The sequence below is a fragment of the Primulina eburnea genome, chromosome 10 (assembly GCF_022965805.1).
Source record: "Primulina eburnea isolate SZY01 chromosome 10, ASM2296580v1, whole genome shotgun sequence".
NCBI classification, from domain to species: domain Eukaryota; kingdom Viridiplantae; phylum Streptophyta; class Magnoliopsida; order Lamiales; family Gesneriaceae; genus Primulina; species Primulina eburnea.
Window position 1 is genome coordinate 37340911 of NC_133110.1, and position 14655 is coordinate 37355565.

The 14655-nt window shown below is 42.2% G+C and overlaps 1 long non-coding RNA gene across 1 annotated transcript; it reads right to left on the minus strand.

The window, feature by feature from the left end:
* Positions 1-13862: 13862 nt before the first annotated feature.
* Positions 13863-14655, minus strand: LOC140803955 (uncharacterized). The gene is made up of 2 exons (XR_012111991.1): positions 14395-14655; positions 13863-14272 (listed from the first exon to the last, which is right to left on the minus strand). It is a non-coding gene; the product is annotated as an uncharacterized lncRNA (long non-coding RNA).

Here is a 14655-nt window from a genome sequence, read left to right on the forward strand (position 1 = left end):
AGTACTGAGAGGATTGTTGGGCAATTTGAAGGGTTGTCCATGGATGTTGTGATGGCTCGATTCCAGGATCTGAAACCACCGAGGTTCTTTGGCACCGAGAGTGCTGAAAGAGCTGAGGCCTGGCTGAAGGATATCGAGCATTTGTTTAATATTGTTGAGTATTCCAAAGCTCGGAGACTGAAACTTGCTTTGTATCAGCTGAAAGACCGAGCTAAATCTTGGTGGGAAGCCGCTGAGATTGGATTGAAAGAGGCTGGGACTGAAGTCACATGGGATGTCTTCAAGGCTCAGTTTTTGGAGCAGTATTCTCCTCCTTCTTATTATACTGCTCAGGAGAATGAATTCAATAATCTGCAGCAGGGAACGATGTCTGTTGCAGAGTATGCTTCAAAGTTTTCTACTTTATTGAAGTATGCACCTCACGTGGCTGGAAATGCGAGGGCAAAATATAACAGGTTTGTAAATGGTTTGCATCCTGTTTATATACATATGTTGTTTCTGGATTGCCTACCAGCTACGCAGAGGCAGTTGAACGAGCTAAGGCAGCCGAGGCTGGACTCAGGCGAGGAGGTCCACAGTATACTCCTCCACCTCCGGTGTCAGCTCAGCAGCCTACTTTGAGGCCGAGAGGTAAGAAGTTCAAGAAGACTGGTTCTGTTTCTTCTTCTTCTTCGAGCTCTAGTGGATCTCAGAGAGGGAGTCCTGTGATTGCTCCCTATTGTAGTCATTGTGGCGGCAAACATACTATCGAGCAATGTCGAGGTATGTCTGGTACTTGTTATCAATGTGGGCAGGAAGGCCATTTCTCTCGAGTATGTCCAAACAGGGGTACGCCTTCTGCTCAACCCCAGCCAGGATTTAGAGGTGGCCCTAGTATGATGAGACCTGCTGTTCCTGTTCCATCTTTTCAGCAGTCTAGTGTCCCACGATATCGAGGACCGGGTGGTCAGAGTGCCCAAGTTCCTCCTCAAGTGAGAGTGTATGCCATGACTGAGGATCAGGCGAGAGAAGCTCCTGGAGGTGTGATTGCAGGTATTTGCACGCTTTGCGATTATCCTGCACGTGTTTTATTTGATACAGGAGCATCTCATTCATTCATATCTCATGCATTTGTTGCATCTCACGATATTGAGTGTACCCCGTTGTATGATACCTTGTCGATAGCCACGCCAGCAGGAAAAATTATTTTATCTGAGAGAGTTGTGCATAATTGTGTATTGATATATGAGGATAATGTGATATTCCTGAATTTGATTGTCCTCCCTATGCACGACTTTGATTGTATTGTTGGCATGGATATCTTGACGACGAATCGAGCTACTGTTGATTGTTGTCATGGAGTGGTTCGATTTCGACCGATTGATGGACCCAAGTGGAATTTTTATGGCAAGGGTTCCCAAGCCAAAATTCCATTGGTATCTTCCATGGAAATGTCTCGATTATTGACTAGCGGAGATGAGAGTTATCTTATCTACGCTATTGATATTTCAAAGAAGGAGTCTTCTTTATCTGAGATTCCTGTTGCGAAAGAGTTTCCAGATGTATTTCCCGATGAGATTCCTTATTTTCCTCCTCATCGAGAAGTTGAATTTGGTATTGATCTTGTGCCGGGGACTGCGCCTATATCTAAAGCTCCCTATCGCATGGCACCCTTGGAATTGAAAGAATTGAAAGAACAATTACAGGATCTTCTTGACAAGGGATATATTCGACCGAGTGTATCACCTTGGGGAGCTCCAATTTTATTTGTTCGAAAGAAAGATGGTACGATGCGAATGTGTATCGACTATAGGCAGCTGAATCGGGCTACTGTGAAGAACAAGTACCCACTTCCTCGTATTGATGATTTATTTGATCAGCTTCAGGGTACTTCTGTTTACTCGAAGATTGATCTTCGTTCTGGGTATCATCAAGTACGTGTTCGAGACGAAGATGTACCCAAGACTGCTTTTCGTACGAGGTATGGCCATTATGAATTCCTGGTTATGCCTTTTGGTCTTACGAATGCTCCTGCTATTTTCATGGACTTAATGAATCGTGTCTTCCGAGATTATCTGGACCGATTCGTTATTGTGTTTATCGATGATATTCTTGTGTATTCGAAATCGAAAAAGGAGCATGCTGAACATCTGAGACTGGTACTTCAAACTCTTCGTACTAGTCATTTGTATGCTAAATTGTCCAAATGTGAATTTTGGATGGACAAGGTTGTATTTTTGGGCCACGTCATTTCGAGACATGGCATATCTGTTGATCCTTCGAAGGTCGAAGCTGTCTTGAATTGGCCAAGACCTACGAATGTTCCTGAGATCCGTAGCTTCATGGGTTTAGCTGGATATTATCGTCGTTTTATTGAAGGGTTTTCGAAGATAGCTAAACCTATTACTCAACTGACACAGAAGAATCAGCGATTCATTTGGTCAGATGAATGTGAAGCTAGTTTTCTTGAATTGAAGACGAGATTGACCAGCACCTGTGCTTACTATTCCCTCAGGTACCGGAGGATTTGTGGTTTGTACAGATGCGTCTGGTAAAGGGTTGGGCTGTGTTCTGATGCAACACGGCAAGGTGGTTGCTTATGCGTCTCGTCAATTGAAATCTCATGAAACACGTTATCCTGTTCATGATCTCGAATTGGCTGCCATTGTATTTGCTTTGAAGATCTGGCGCCATTATCTGTACGGAGAAAAGTTTGTTATTTATTCGGACCATAAAAGTCTGAAATATCTCTTTTTTCAATCTGATTTGAATATGAGGCAACGCAGGTGGATGGATCTCTTGAAAGATTTTGATTGTGAGATTCAATATCACCCTGGATCGGTGAATGTTACTGCGGATGCCTTGAGTCGTAAAGTGCATGATTCTGTTTTAGCTTCTATCAATGTCGCCAAGGTACATGAGGATATATGTACTTCTGGTTGGACTTTTCACTCGAATTGGAATTCTGTCACTGTCTCAGCATTGCAAATTGAGCCGAACTTGATATCGAAGATTCGAAAGGCCCAACGAAGCGATGCTCAGATCCAAAAGTCGAAAGAACTTGTATCTGCTGGACATCAGTCTGGATTTCAGAATTCTTCTGATGGTTCTTTACGACTTAACGGTCGGCTGGTAGTTCCTAATGATACTGATTTGAGATCTGCCATTCTTCGAGAAGCACATTGTAGTAGATATAGTATTCACCCTGGAGGTCGGAAGATGTATTTGACATTGAGACCTCAATTCTGGTGGAGACGTATGAAGAAAGACATTGCTGAATTTATTTCGAAATGTCTTGTCTGCCAGCAAGTGAAAGCCGAGAGAATGAAACCTGGAGGATTACTCCATAGTCTTGAAATCCCGAAATGGAATTGGGAGCATATTGCTATGGATTTTGTGACTCATTTACCTCGTTCGCCCAAAGGCTGTGATGCTATTTGGGTTATTATTGATCGGCTTTCGAAATCTGCACATTTTATTCCGTATGAACGGACTTATCCTTATAAAAGAATGGCCCGTTTATACATTGAGAATGTTGTGAGACTGCACGGTGTGCCAGTCTCAATTGTATCTGATCGTGATCCCAGGTTTGCTTCTAAATTCTGGGGTAGTTTTCAGGAAGCGATGGGTACGCGTTTGGCTATGAGTACTGCGTATCATCCTCAAACTGATGGCCAAACTGAGCGTACGATTCAGACTTTAGAGGATATGTTACGTGCAATTGTGATGGACTTCCGAATGGGATGGCAAGATGCCTTACAATTGGTTGAATTTTCTTATAATAACAGCTTTCAGACGAGTATCGGTATGGCACCGTTTGAAGCTTTATATGGGAGACGATGTAGATCACCGTTATTCTGGGATGAGATTGGTGAGAGACAGTTGACTGGACCTGAAATGATGCAGGAAATGAACGATAAGGTTCAGTTGATTCGGCAGCGGATGAAAGCTGCTCAGGATCGTCAAACGAGTTATGCGAATAAACGAAGACGACCCTTGGAATTCCAGAAAGGTGACAGAGTGTTTCTGAAAATATCTCCCTTTAGAGGCACTGTTCGATTTGGCATGCGAGGAAAATTATCTCCTCGATATGTTGGGCCATATGAGATTCTGGATCGAGTTGGTGATCTTGCGTATCGATTGGCATTGCCACCAGCTCTATCTGCCATTCATGATGTGTTTCATGTTTCTATGTTGAGGAAATATGAACCTGATCCATCGCATGTGCTTGCACCTGATGAGGTTGAACTTGATCCTTCTCTTTCCTATGTTGAGCAACCTGTTCGCATTATGGATCGAAAAGAAAAGATATTGCGTAATAAATCGATTCCTCTAGTACGAGTACAATGGACACGACATGGTATTGAAGAATCGACGTGGGAATTGGAGAGCAAGATGCGAGATTCGTATCCGCATTTATTTGATTCTACGACATCTGCTCCATTGTATTCGATGTATTCTGATCCTTATTCTGATTTTAGTTTTGATATGTACTATAACTGGTGACATATGTATGCTTGCCAATGTTATGTATATAGTGATGTTTGAGATTTCGAGGACGAAATCTTTTAAGAGGGGGAGAAATGTAAGGACCGTGTATCGTATTATCGTAAATCTTATATGATTATCGATAATTAATGAAATTGTCATGGATTATATATTCGATGTATATCGTGACAATGAATTGAGAAATGAATATTGTAGATGAATTGATGTTGTATGAATTTGATTTGAAAGGCCGGACGCCAATAAGTACAAAATCGAACATTTTGTACAGAACATGTGGCGCCCGGGCGGTAGAAAATGACCGCCCGAGCGCCAAGGAATGAAAACTTGATGTTCGGGCAGAACATGCCGCGCCCGAGCGGTAACTTTTGACCGCCCGAGCGCGGTACAAACAAAGTTCGGGGGCAGAGTGTCTCGCGCTCGGGCGCGAGAATTCTACCGCCCGAGCGCGAGAGCGGTGGCAAGATAAGAACGATTTTGCTATTCGTTTTCTTCATTTCTATTTTGCCAACTTCGAGAGACACGAGAGAATTCGAAATTTCTTTCTTCCAAATCGACTTCGAAACGCTGTCTAAACGCGAAACAAATTATATATTTGTTATCTGCGAGTCGAGGGCTTCAGACTGAGGTAATTTTCTTCTGGTTTCAGCAGCTTTAAATATCAAGGTGCTGGAATAGCGTGTATTTGAAGTTGAATTTCTGATATGTAGTAGAATAACCGACAATAAACGTATATTCGAAGTCGGAATGGAATTATGATATGATTTGGATTTGATATGAACTATTAAAGTTTCAAATGATATTTGAAACTCATATTAATAATTTTGGATTATGTTATTGATTGGAATGAATATGTTATTGATGTAGATAAAGTGTAATATCAATATCTTCCAGGCTACATCAATTGGAAACGAAGAATTGAGGTATGTTGCGACCGGGTAACATACGACAGGTATCTGTATTATATGATATATGATTGGATTAATTGGATTGGATTGGAATACGTGTCTATGTGCCTATTTGATGATTTGATGTGGCATACATGACATTGAGATTTGAGTATCGATGTACAAAATAAATGTTTTGTTAACACACATCATTTTATGCATACATCGATACATGACATGCACGTTGAGCTATGATCCTTGGATACCCTGATATGATTTGATTGGATTCCGGGGTTTGTGAACACAATCGCTATGCCGGTATTATATGACCCGTAAAGCATAGACAATTGTGGCCCCATATGATTGGATATGAGATGTGGGATTGATGGCGCTTCGTCGACGCTATCATATGTGTATTCCCATATCGGCCGGTGTGCCAGCTCGAGCATTGATTTGATTTGATAGCGATTCGATTGATTCTGACATGTGCTCAGTGGATGGGCATTTGACCTGATACCTCCACGACATACATGCATTGCATACCATATATCATTGTTTAGATATTTGTGGTATATATGATTGGTTGTTCCATACGGAGCTTTGCTCACCCCCAAGGGGGGCTGTTGTTGTCTTTGTGTGTGGACAATGGCAGGTACTCCAGGATATCAAGAGACCAGAGAGGGTACTTCTGGAGGGAGCCACAGCTTGGGCTGAGGTTTATGTTTATGTCTTGTTCCCAGTATATACGTATATGTATCTATATACCGGGGCATGTCCCGAGGATATGAGTTGTTTGTATGTGATTGGTTTTAATTATGTGTGGGCGTGTTTTATGATTTGAATTTAGATACTATTTTTAGTATTTAAATATCAGAAGAGATATTTTGGGCTCATTGTAAAGAAATTTTAAACTCGTTTTCCGCTGTGATTACTTAACCCTAATCAAATTGTGTTGTAATAACGATTAGGAGCTAAGGGCCCCACACAATCTCGGATTGGCCTAGACCAAAATCAGTGACTGAAATTAGAAGTTTCTTGGAATTAGCGGGCTATTACCGAAAATTTGTTGAAGGATTTTCTTCAATAGCCATACCCCTCACCAAGCTTACACAGAAGAACTCCAAGTTTCAATGGAGTGAAGAATGTGAGCAAAGTATTGAGACTTTGAAGAAGAAGCTTACCTCTATGCCAGTGTTGGTATTACCGATGGAAGACAAAGACAGATGTAGCCGTATGAACAGAATTACCCAACACATGACCTCGAATTAGTTGCAGTAGTGTTTGGAGACACTATTTATATGGTGTTAAGTGTGAGATTTGCACTGATCACCAAAGCCTCAAGTACTTGTTCACTCAGAAAGAGTTAAACGTGAGGCAGAGTCGATGGATTGAACTCTTGAAAGACTACGACTTGACGATAAGCTACCACCCAGGCAAAGCAAACAAGGAAGTCGATACTTTGAGTCGGAAGGATATGAACAAAGTAATCCTAGCGTCACTTTCAGCACAACCATGCCTTCGAGAGGCCATCAAAATGAGTCAAGATAGAGATTCCGCTTTAGTGAAGCTGAAAGAGCAAGCTAAAGAAGGGAAATCACCAGAATTCGAGACGGATAACAAAGGAATCTTGTGGATGAAAGGACGATTGTGCGTACCAGACATTGATGACCTTCGACAAAAAGTAACGTCTGAAGCACATAAGTCAAAATTTTCAGTACATCCTAGCAATACCAAGATGTACAGAGACATGAAGAAGAATTTCTGGTGGAATGGAATGAAAAAGGATGTTGCGACATTTTTCTCCAAGTGTCACGTGCACCAACAAGTCAAATCAGAACACCAGAGACCTGGTGGACTTCTTCAACCATTAGAAATCCCCGAATGGAAATGGGAACATATTTCCATGGATTTTGTAGTTGGTTTACCCAAGTCGAGACAAAGTCATGATGGCATCTGGGTAAATCTGCGCATTTCTTACCTGTCCGCATGAACTATAATTTGGACAAGCTAGCCATATTGTACATGAATGAGATCGTACGATTTCATGGAGTTCCAGCTAGCCTACTATCCGACAAAGATCCTAGATTTACATCCCTTTTTTGGAAGAGCTTTCAACAAGCTATAGGGACAAAAGTTACTCTTAGTACAACATATCACCCTCAAACTTATGGCCAAACTGAGAGAACAATTCAAACTCTAGAAGATATGCTGAGAGCATGTGCTCTAGACTTCAGTGGTAATTGGAGTGAACATCTACCCTTAATCGAGTTCGCATACAATAATAGTTACCACAGTAGTATTGGAATGGCACCATACGAAGCTCTGTATGGACGAAAATGTCGATCACCACTATAATGGGATGAAGTAGGGGAAAAAGCCATTGTTGGACCCGAACTGATCCAAGAAACAGTGGATAAAGTTTCTTTGATCAAAGAAAGATTAAAAGCTGCACAAGATCGACAGAAAAGCTGGGCTGACTTGAAAAGAAGACCCGTGGAATTTGAAGTTGGAGATAAGGCATATGTGAAAGTGTCACCCATGAAGGGTGTAATCCGATTCAATAAGGCTGAGAAACTGAATCCCAGATACGTCGGACCATTTGAGATTCTTGAGAAAGTGGGAACACTTGCTTACAGATTAGCACTTCCACCCGATATGTCAAGGATCCACAATGTTTTCCACGTATCGCAGCTAAGAAGATATATTTTCGATCCAAGTCATGTTCTTGAAGCCGGACCACTTCTGGTCGAGGGCAATTTGAATGAAGAATTTAAGTATGAAGAAATTTCGATTCGTATTGTGGATAACAAAAACCAAATACTGAGACAACGGACTATTCTATATGTCAAAGTACAATGGTCCAATCACACTGAAAGAGAAGCTACTTGGGAGTTGGAAGAAAAGATGCAAGATCAATACCCTTACCTCTTCAGAATCAAGTGTAGCCAAGTTTCGAGGACGAAACTTCTCATAAGGAGGGAGGGATGTGAGAACTTGAATTTCCAGCAGCAGCAAGCAATATTCAATAGCAATGGAAAATTCCAGTAGAAGATAACAATTCCAGCAACAACACATATCTCAGAAGATAATATTTTCCAGCAGACAAAATCCAGCAGACAGGATCCAGCAGACAAGAGAGTTCAGTAGCGAAATTCCAGCAGATAGCTACTGATTCTGCTCATGACTTGTAACTGAAGCATTTAACATTGAATAAATATTGTTAATGGCAGATTATGGTCATTAATTATAAGACTAACAATCAGATTTTGGCCTATAAATAGCACCCTCAATCTCTGAAATTGTTATTACCAAAATCTTGAGTTATCACTTGAAATTAGAACTAAGAGAGTACATTTTTCGAATCTGTAAAATCCAGTAGCGAGAGCAACTAGATTTTCAGTAGACTTCAACCGAAATTCTAGCAAATTACGGTAAGTGTGCTTATGTATAAATATCTTGAAATCAGTTTGATAATTTCTGTTTTAAGGCACAGTTTCTGTATGTTTGATTTCTGATATCTGATTTTTTTTAAAGCATTGAAACTCCCTAGTGAACTAATGGTAAGAATATATATTCTGAACATATCTGAATTCTGAATTTCTGATTTATGGCCTCACCCCTTAGAGGAGAGAACGTATAGGGGGCTGATATCAGTTTAGCCATGAAATTCACTAACGTGCTCAGTGTTTATTAATTCTGATTTCTGTTCCGAAACCTGTGATTTCTAAATTCTGATTACTATTCTGAAAATAAGAGTTTCTGTACATTATTGTATTACTATTTCTGTAAAATATGGTTTTTGAAATCTGAGAGTTAATCCCGCCCCTGCTTACTAAGTGACAATCATATCACTCTCCCACCAAACCCAACTCATATAAGAACGAGGAAGAAATATTAGAAGAAGAAGAGCAGATCCAGTTCTGGGGCTGGTGAAAAAGACTATTATTCTCAGTTTATTTTTATGTTAATTCCGCTGCATCTGTTAAGACTCTGTTATGTCTGGTGTTACATTTTCGCTGTAAAACATTAGTATTCGAGTTGTAACAGAAAATTGATTTACTCTGTATTATGAATAAAAAGACTGATTTCTGAATTTTGTACTTCTGAGCCTTGTTGTTTTCGAATGTAAATTTGAGAGCAACGCCGGTGTCAACCAACCCCCGTCCCGGGGCGTGACATATGTTCTCTTCAAAATGAACAATCTACTCATAAACTCTCTTGTTCTTCAATATTTCTTTGTCTGCAGACTGGAAGATAATGCCTTCTCCCTGTCTACCCGGTTCCTTGAGGACATCCCTTCTTCCGAGAAGGGGTGGAAAGGAAGATTCTTCATTATTCAAATCCCGAGTCCTTTTCCTTGCTTGACAGGGTTTCTTCATTTTCTTCCCCCACAACCTTCCCTTCCTAAGGCTTATAAGTTCGAGGACCCCTTCCTCAAAATCCAAACTCTGGTCGAGGGCCGCAAATACTCTTCCTCCATCTTTATCTCGGATGAGAATTTGGTTGCGTATGGGTTGAGTGCCCATGCTAAAGACCCAATGGACTGGGTAATTGACGAGGTTGCTGGCTCGGGCGCTCAACCTGGTAATTTTTTATTATACTTCTTTTACTTCTCTCGTTCTTTATTTTGCAATAAAACTAACCTCTTTTTCTTGTTCTTGTGCAGATAATACAGAGATGCAGGAGGCCTGTGCCAGAAAATGGGAGGCTGAGTAGGCGGCCCGAGAAAACTGGCGGCTCGTCGAGAAGCTGCTGAGAAGAAAAAACGGGCCGAAGAGACAGCCCAAGAGGCGGCTGAATCTATCCGGGTAAAGACCCAACAAGAAAAGGAGGCGACTCGAGACAAATCCCGGGAGGACTCTGAGACCATGTGCCCCTCGTTCAGAGGAATAGAAAAGTTATGACCAGCCCAAAACTGATTATGGTCTAGAGAAACAGGGAGGAAGACCAAGGTACCTTCCAAACAACCCAGTCAACCCCTCTCCAGCAAAATCATCCAATTCGCGAGCCCCTTCAAGCTGAGAAGCCTACCCGGGGCAATCTCTTTCTAGAGGGAGTTACTCCAACCGCGCTTAGGCTGCTTAAACAGATGTTAATCCCTGACGAGGAGGCACATCTGAAGAGCATCCGGCCTAACCCAAAACTTCTTGAAGGATCAAACTGGATCCTAACTGTATGCTCTTCCCACTCTCTTTTACACTTTATCTCATTTATTTTTTACTAACTTCTTTCATACAGGGTGTCCAAATGTTGATATCGGCTTTCGAAGAGGTAGCTGCAGTGGCCACCACAAAGAACAATCAACCCGATCTCTGCAAGAGCTTCATGAGCAGCTTCAAGGAGAGCTGTCTCGAGCTAGATCTGCCTACGAGGAAGAAATGGTTGGCCTCCGTACTACTTTGGATAAGGCCAACCAGCAACTGGACATGGCTAATCAGCAATTGGCTCGGGCTAATGAAGACCTGGAAAATGCCTGGAACAGTAATGATGAGAAACTTGCCCAAGTGGAGACTCTACAAGGACACCTCTCTGCTTTGGATTTAAGGAATAACATTTATCCGAGGACCTGGAAAGACAAATGTCTCGGGCAGAGACTGCTGAAAGCGCCCTGACCATTGCTGAGTATAACAAAAACAAGTGGCAGACCTCCTTTCTCCAGTCTCCAGAATTTAAGAAGGCTGTCGAAGATCGAGCCTACCCTCTCTTTAAGACCGGCTTTGATAGGTGCCGAGATCAGTTTGAAGAAGTCGGGCTTCTACCTGAAGATAGAGAAGATTTCCTGGACTTCGGACGAGCCATAGCATTCCTTCCCAAGTATGATGAAGAAGAGGAGGAGGATAAAAAGGAGGAAGAGCAGCCAGGGTCAAGCCATATAAATGTAGAATAGGAATGTAATTTTTCTTTTATTTCTTTGTAATTTTGGCCCTCGGCTTTTTCATTAATGAAATCCTTCTTCATTTATATACTTCCACAATTTTTCTAGGTGTTGTAAAATAGCCGGTGATTTCAAATAAGTAATCGGAATTTTGAGATCTGAGCTTTATAAAAATCTCTGTACTTAGTAAATGATCGAGGTGTAGTGCCTCGAGCCGGGGTTAGAGCCATGGGCTTAGTATATGACCAGGGTACGAGTCCCCCCGGGCCAGGGTATGGGTCTCTGGACACAGTATATGACTGGGGTACGGGTCTCTGTGGTGCCCCGAGCCCTGGTGTAGTGTCCTGGGCTTATCAATAACCAAGGTGTGGAGCCTTGGCCGGGGAGCATGTCTTGGGACTTCGGAATAGTCGAGGTGTGGTGCCCCGAGCGAGGGTGTAGTGCATTGGGCTTATTAATAACCAAGGTGTGGAGCCTTGGCCGGGGAGTATGTCTCGGGACTTGGGAATGGTCGAGGTGTGGTGCCCCGAGCCAGGGTGTAGTGCCCTGGGCTTATCAATAACCAAAGTGCAAAGCCTTGGGCCGGGGATCTTGTCCCGGGACTTGGGAATGGTTGAGGTGTGGTGCCTCAAGCCAAGGTGTAGTGCCCTGGGCTTATCAATAACCAAGGTGTGGAGTCTTGGGCCAGGGAGCATGTCCCGAGACTTGGGAATGGTCGAGGTGTTGTGCCCCGAGCCAGGGTGTAGTGCCCTGGGCTTATCAATAACCAAGGTGCGGAGTCTTGGGCCGGAGAGCATGTTTCGGGACTTGGGAATGGTCGAGGTATGATGCCCCGAGCTAGGATGTAGTTCCTTGGGCTTATCAATAACCAAGGTGCGAAACCTTGGACCGGGGAGCATGTCTTGGGACTTAGGAGTGGTCGAGGTGTGGTGCCCCGAGCCTGGGTGTAGTGCCCTGGGCTTATCAATAACCAATGTGCGGAGTCTTTGGCCGGGGAGCATGTCCCGGGACTTGGGAATGGTCGAGGTGTTGTGCTCCGAGCCAGGGTGTAGTGCCCTAACTTATCAATAACTAAGGTGCGGAGCCTTGAGCTGGGGAGCATGTCCCGGGACTTGGGAATGGTCGAGATGTGGTGCCCCGAGCCAGGGTGTAGTACCCTGAGCTTATCAAATAGACGTGATGGGGCCTTATATCTCCCAGGCTTACAAGAATGTGACGGGGCCTCATGTCTCCTGGACTTTGGACCTTTCTATTTCTCCTGCTACATTAGTTTTATTAAAAACCAAATTACTAACCTGTAAATACTGAATCCAAATTCATCTTCGGTAGAGTGAAACCTCTCTAGTTGAGCTAAACTAGGTGACTAATATAGATGTATGCTACCAAGTGCATAGCGAACACTCTTCTATGCCGATCCGGAATAACTGCTGAGCTTTGAGCCCAAAAAAAACTCCCTACATAAAATCGGAGTACCGAGTTGGTCGGACTTATTATGACTGGAAACCATATCTACGTCTTGAGCTCATTTCCCACAGACGGCGCCAATGATGCGATCGGGGTGAATCGGGTGAGCGGAGTCGGAGCAATCCACCGGATCTGATTTATGTTTTGTTTAAGGAAATGAGCGAGGAGATGAATCTGTAAGCTATAGCTTCCATTGTGGCCTGCAGACAAGGAGATGAACTCGTCAATGGGCGCCGGAAGGGTGTCCAGCGTGGCCACTCCGATGCTTAAGTCAGCAAGTGAAGATGATAACCAGTGTAGCTTTTAGAGAAATAAAGACTACTTGCGTAAATATGTGTGTTAACATATACGTGAGGGTGAATTCTCCAGAAAATCAGAGAGGAATTCCCCCTTTTTAAAAGGAGAAGTATATCTGTTATTTATAAGAGAAAATGTGTTAGGTATGTTGTTTTCAGTGCCTACTTGCCATTTGATCATTCTAGATGTTGACTTCTTGTCATGCCAGCCTACTCTTCCATCATATCACATCAGTAGGATTCTGTCAGGTACGCTTCTCGAGACAAAATCTTATCTTCTGAAACACTCGAGTGTGGCACTATTATCGAGGTAGCCCAGGTAGAATGCCTCCCGAGAGCTTATATGAGAGCCCGGGCTTCTGGTTGCTCGGGGAGTTGAGCCCGAGCTTGCACCTGCCCGGCTTCAGAAGAATCCATCATACATATTGACCCTGATTTGAGAATTCATTTGACATCTCAAGTCTTCCATGACTCAGGCTCTTACGAGAATATCAATTATGTAACAAACTTTTTATAATTACTGATTTTAATATAATTAGTCCTAGTGTTCATTGCACAAATTCTGTGCAATGATTTCTTGCCCATTATTTCGTACTCGTTGATCATACAATGAATTATTTTCCCATCGTTTGTGATATAATTTGGCAAAAAAATTCAATCGAGTCTGGGTTAGGATAAACAAAATCAGGATTTATATTCCAAATAGTTTCATAAATTCAGAATTTCATGTTCTTAGGCCTATAAAATGGTTCATCCCAATTGTACGAATTAATAAACAAAAATATAAGATAGTGATATGGGGAAGAATTACTATTACTAGAAAACCAAAATAAAGTTAAAAAAAACCCAAGTAGAAAAGAGAAAAATGATTAATATTATTTAAGAACACCGAAATCTGTAAAATCTGAAGTGTTCAAAGATTTTGATTACACTAATTCTCGAATTTGTATTTACAAATGTTTGAGAAATTCCAAGAACCAACATTTTTCTGTACAAAAGTTTGCCAAGAAAACAAAAAAGGAAATATGCATTACAGCCAATCAAAATCAGTCAACACGAATATTCCATCCTCTGGAAACGATTCTTCAGGATCCCACTGTACAAAGCCACCCGATTAGGAGGCATTCTCGTCTCTTTCCCGCAAGAACTGCTCTCAATTTCAGCCACTTTCCTGTGGAATTTATCACCTGAATCCCCTCTTGAATCCTTCACGTCATCTGCAAATCGAACCCTTTTTCTCCTGTCTCCACCCCTTCTCTTCCCACCTAGACATGCAAAATGTTGAATAAAAAACCATTTAACAAGAAAAAAAAAAGGAATAAAAACCGGGACTGAATCAGGAACAATGGATGGAAAGAAACTAAAACTGACTCGTTTCTGGTTTTACCTGATGATGATAAACAAGATTTCAGAGCTTGTTTTCCATGTATATAGTGAGAATCTTGATTTCTGAGAATCACGGAGTATTTTTCCTGCAAAAGATTGAAGATGATTATGGTGCCAGCGGAGGCAGCCATGGCTGTGGCCAGGACTAGAGCTTGAGAGGTCAACATTTTGGTGCAGAAGAAAACAGGTCCACAGAACCAAACAAGTCGCTGAAATTGTGATCCGAAGAGGCTATTATTTTTGTATATGAAAATTTAATGGG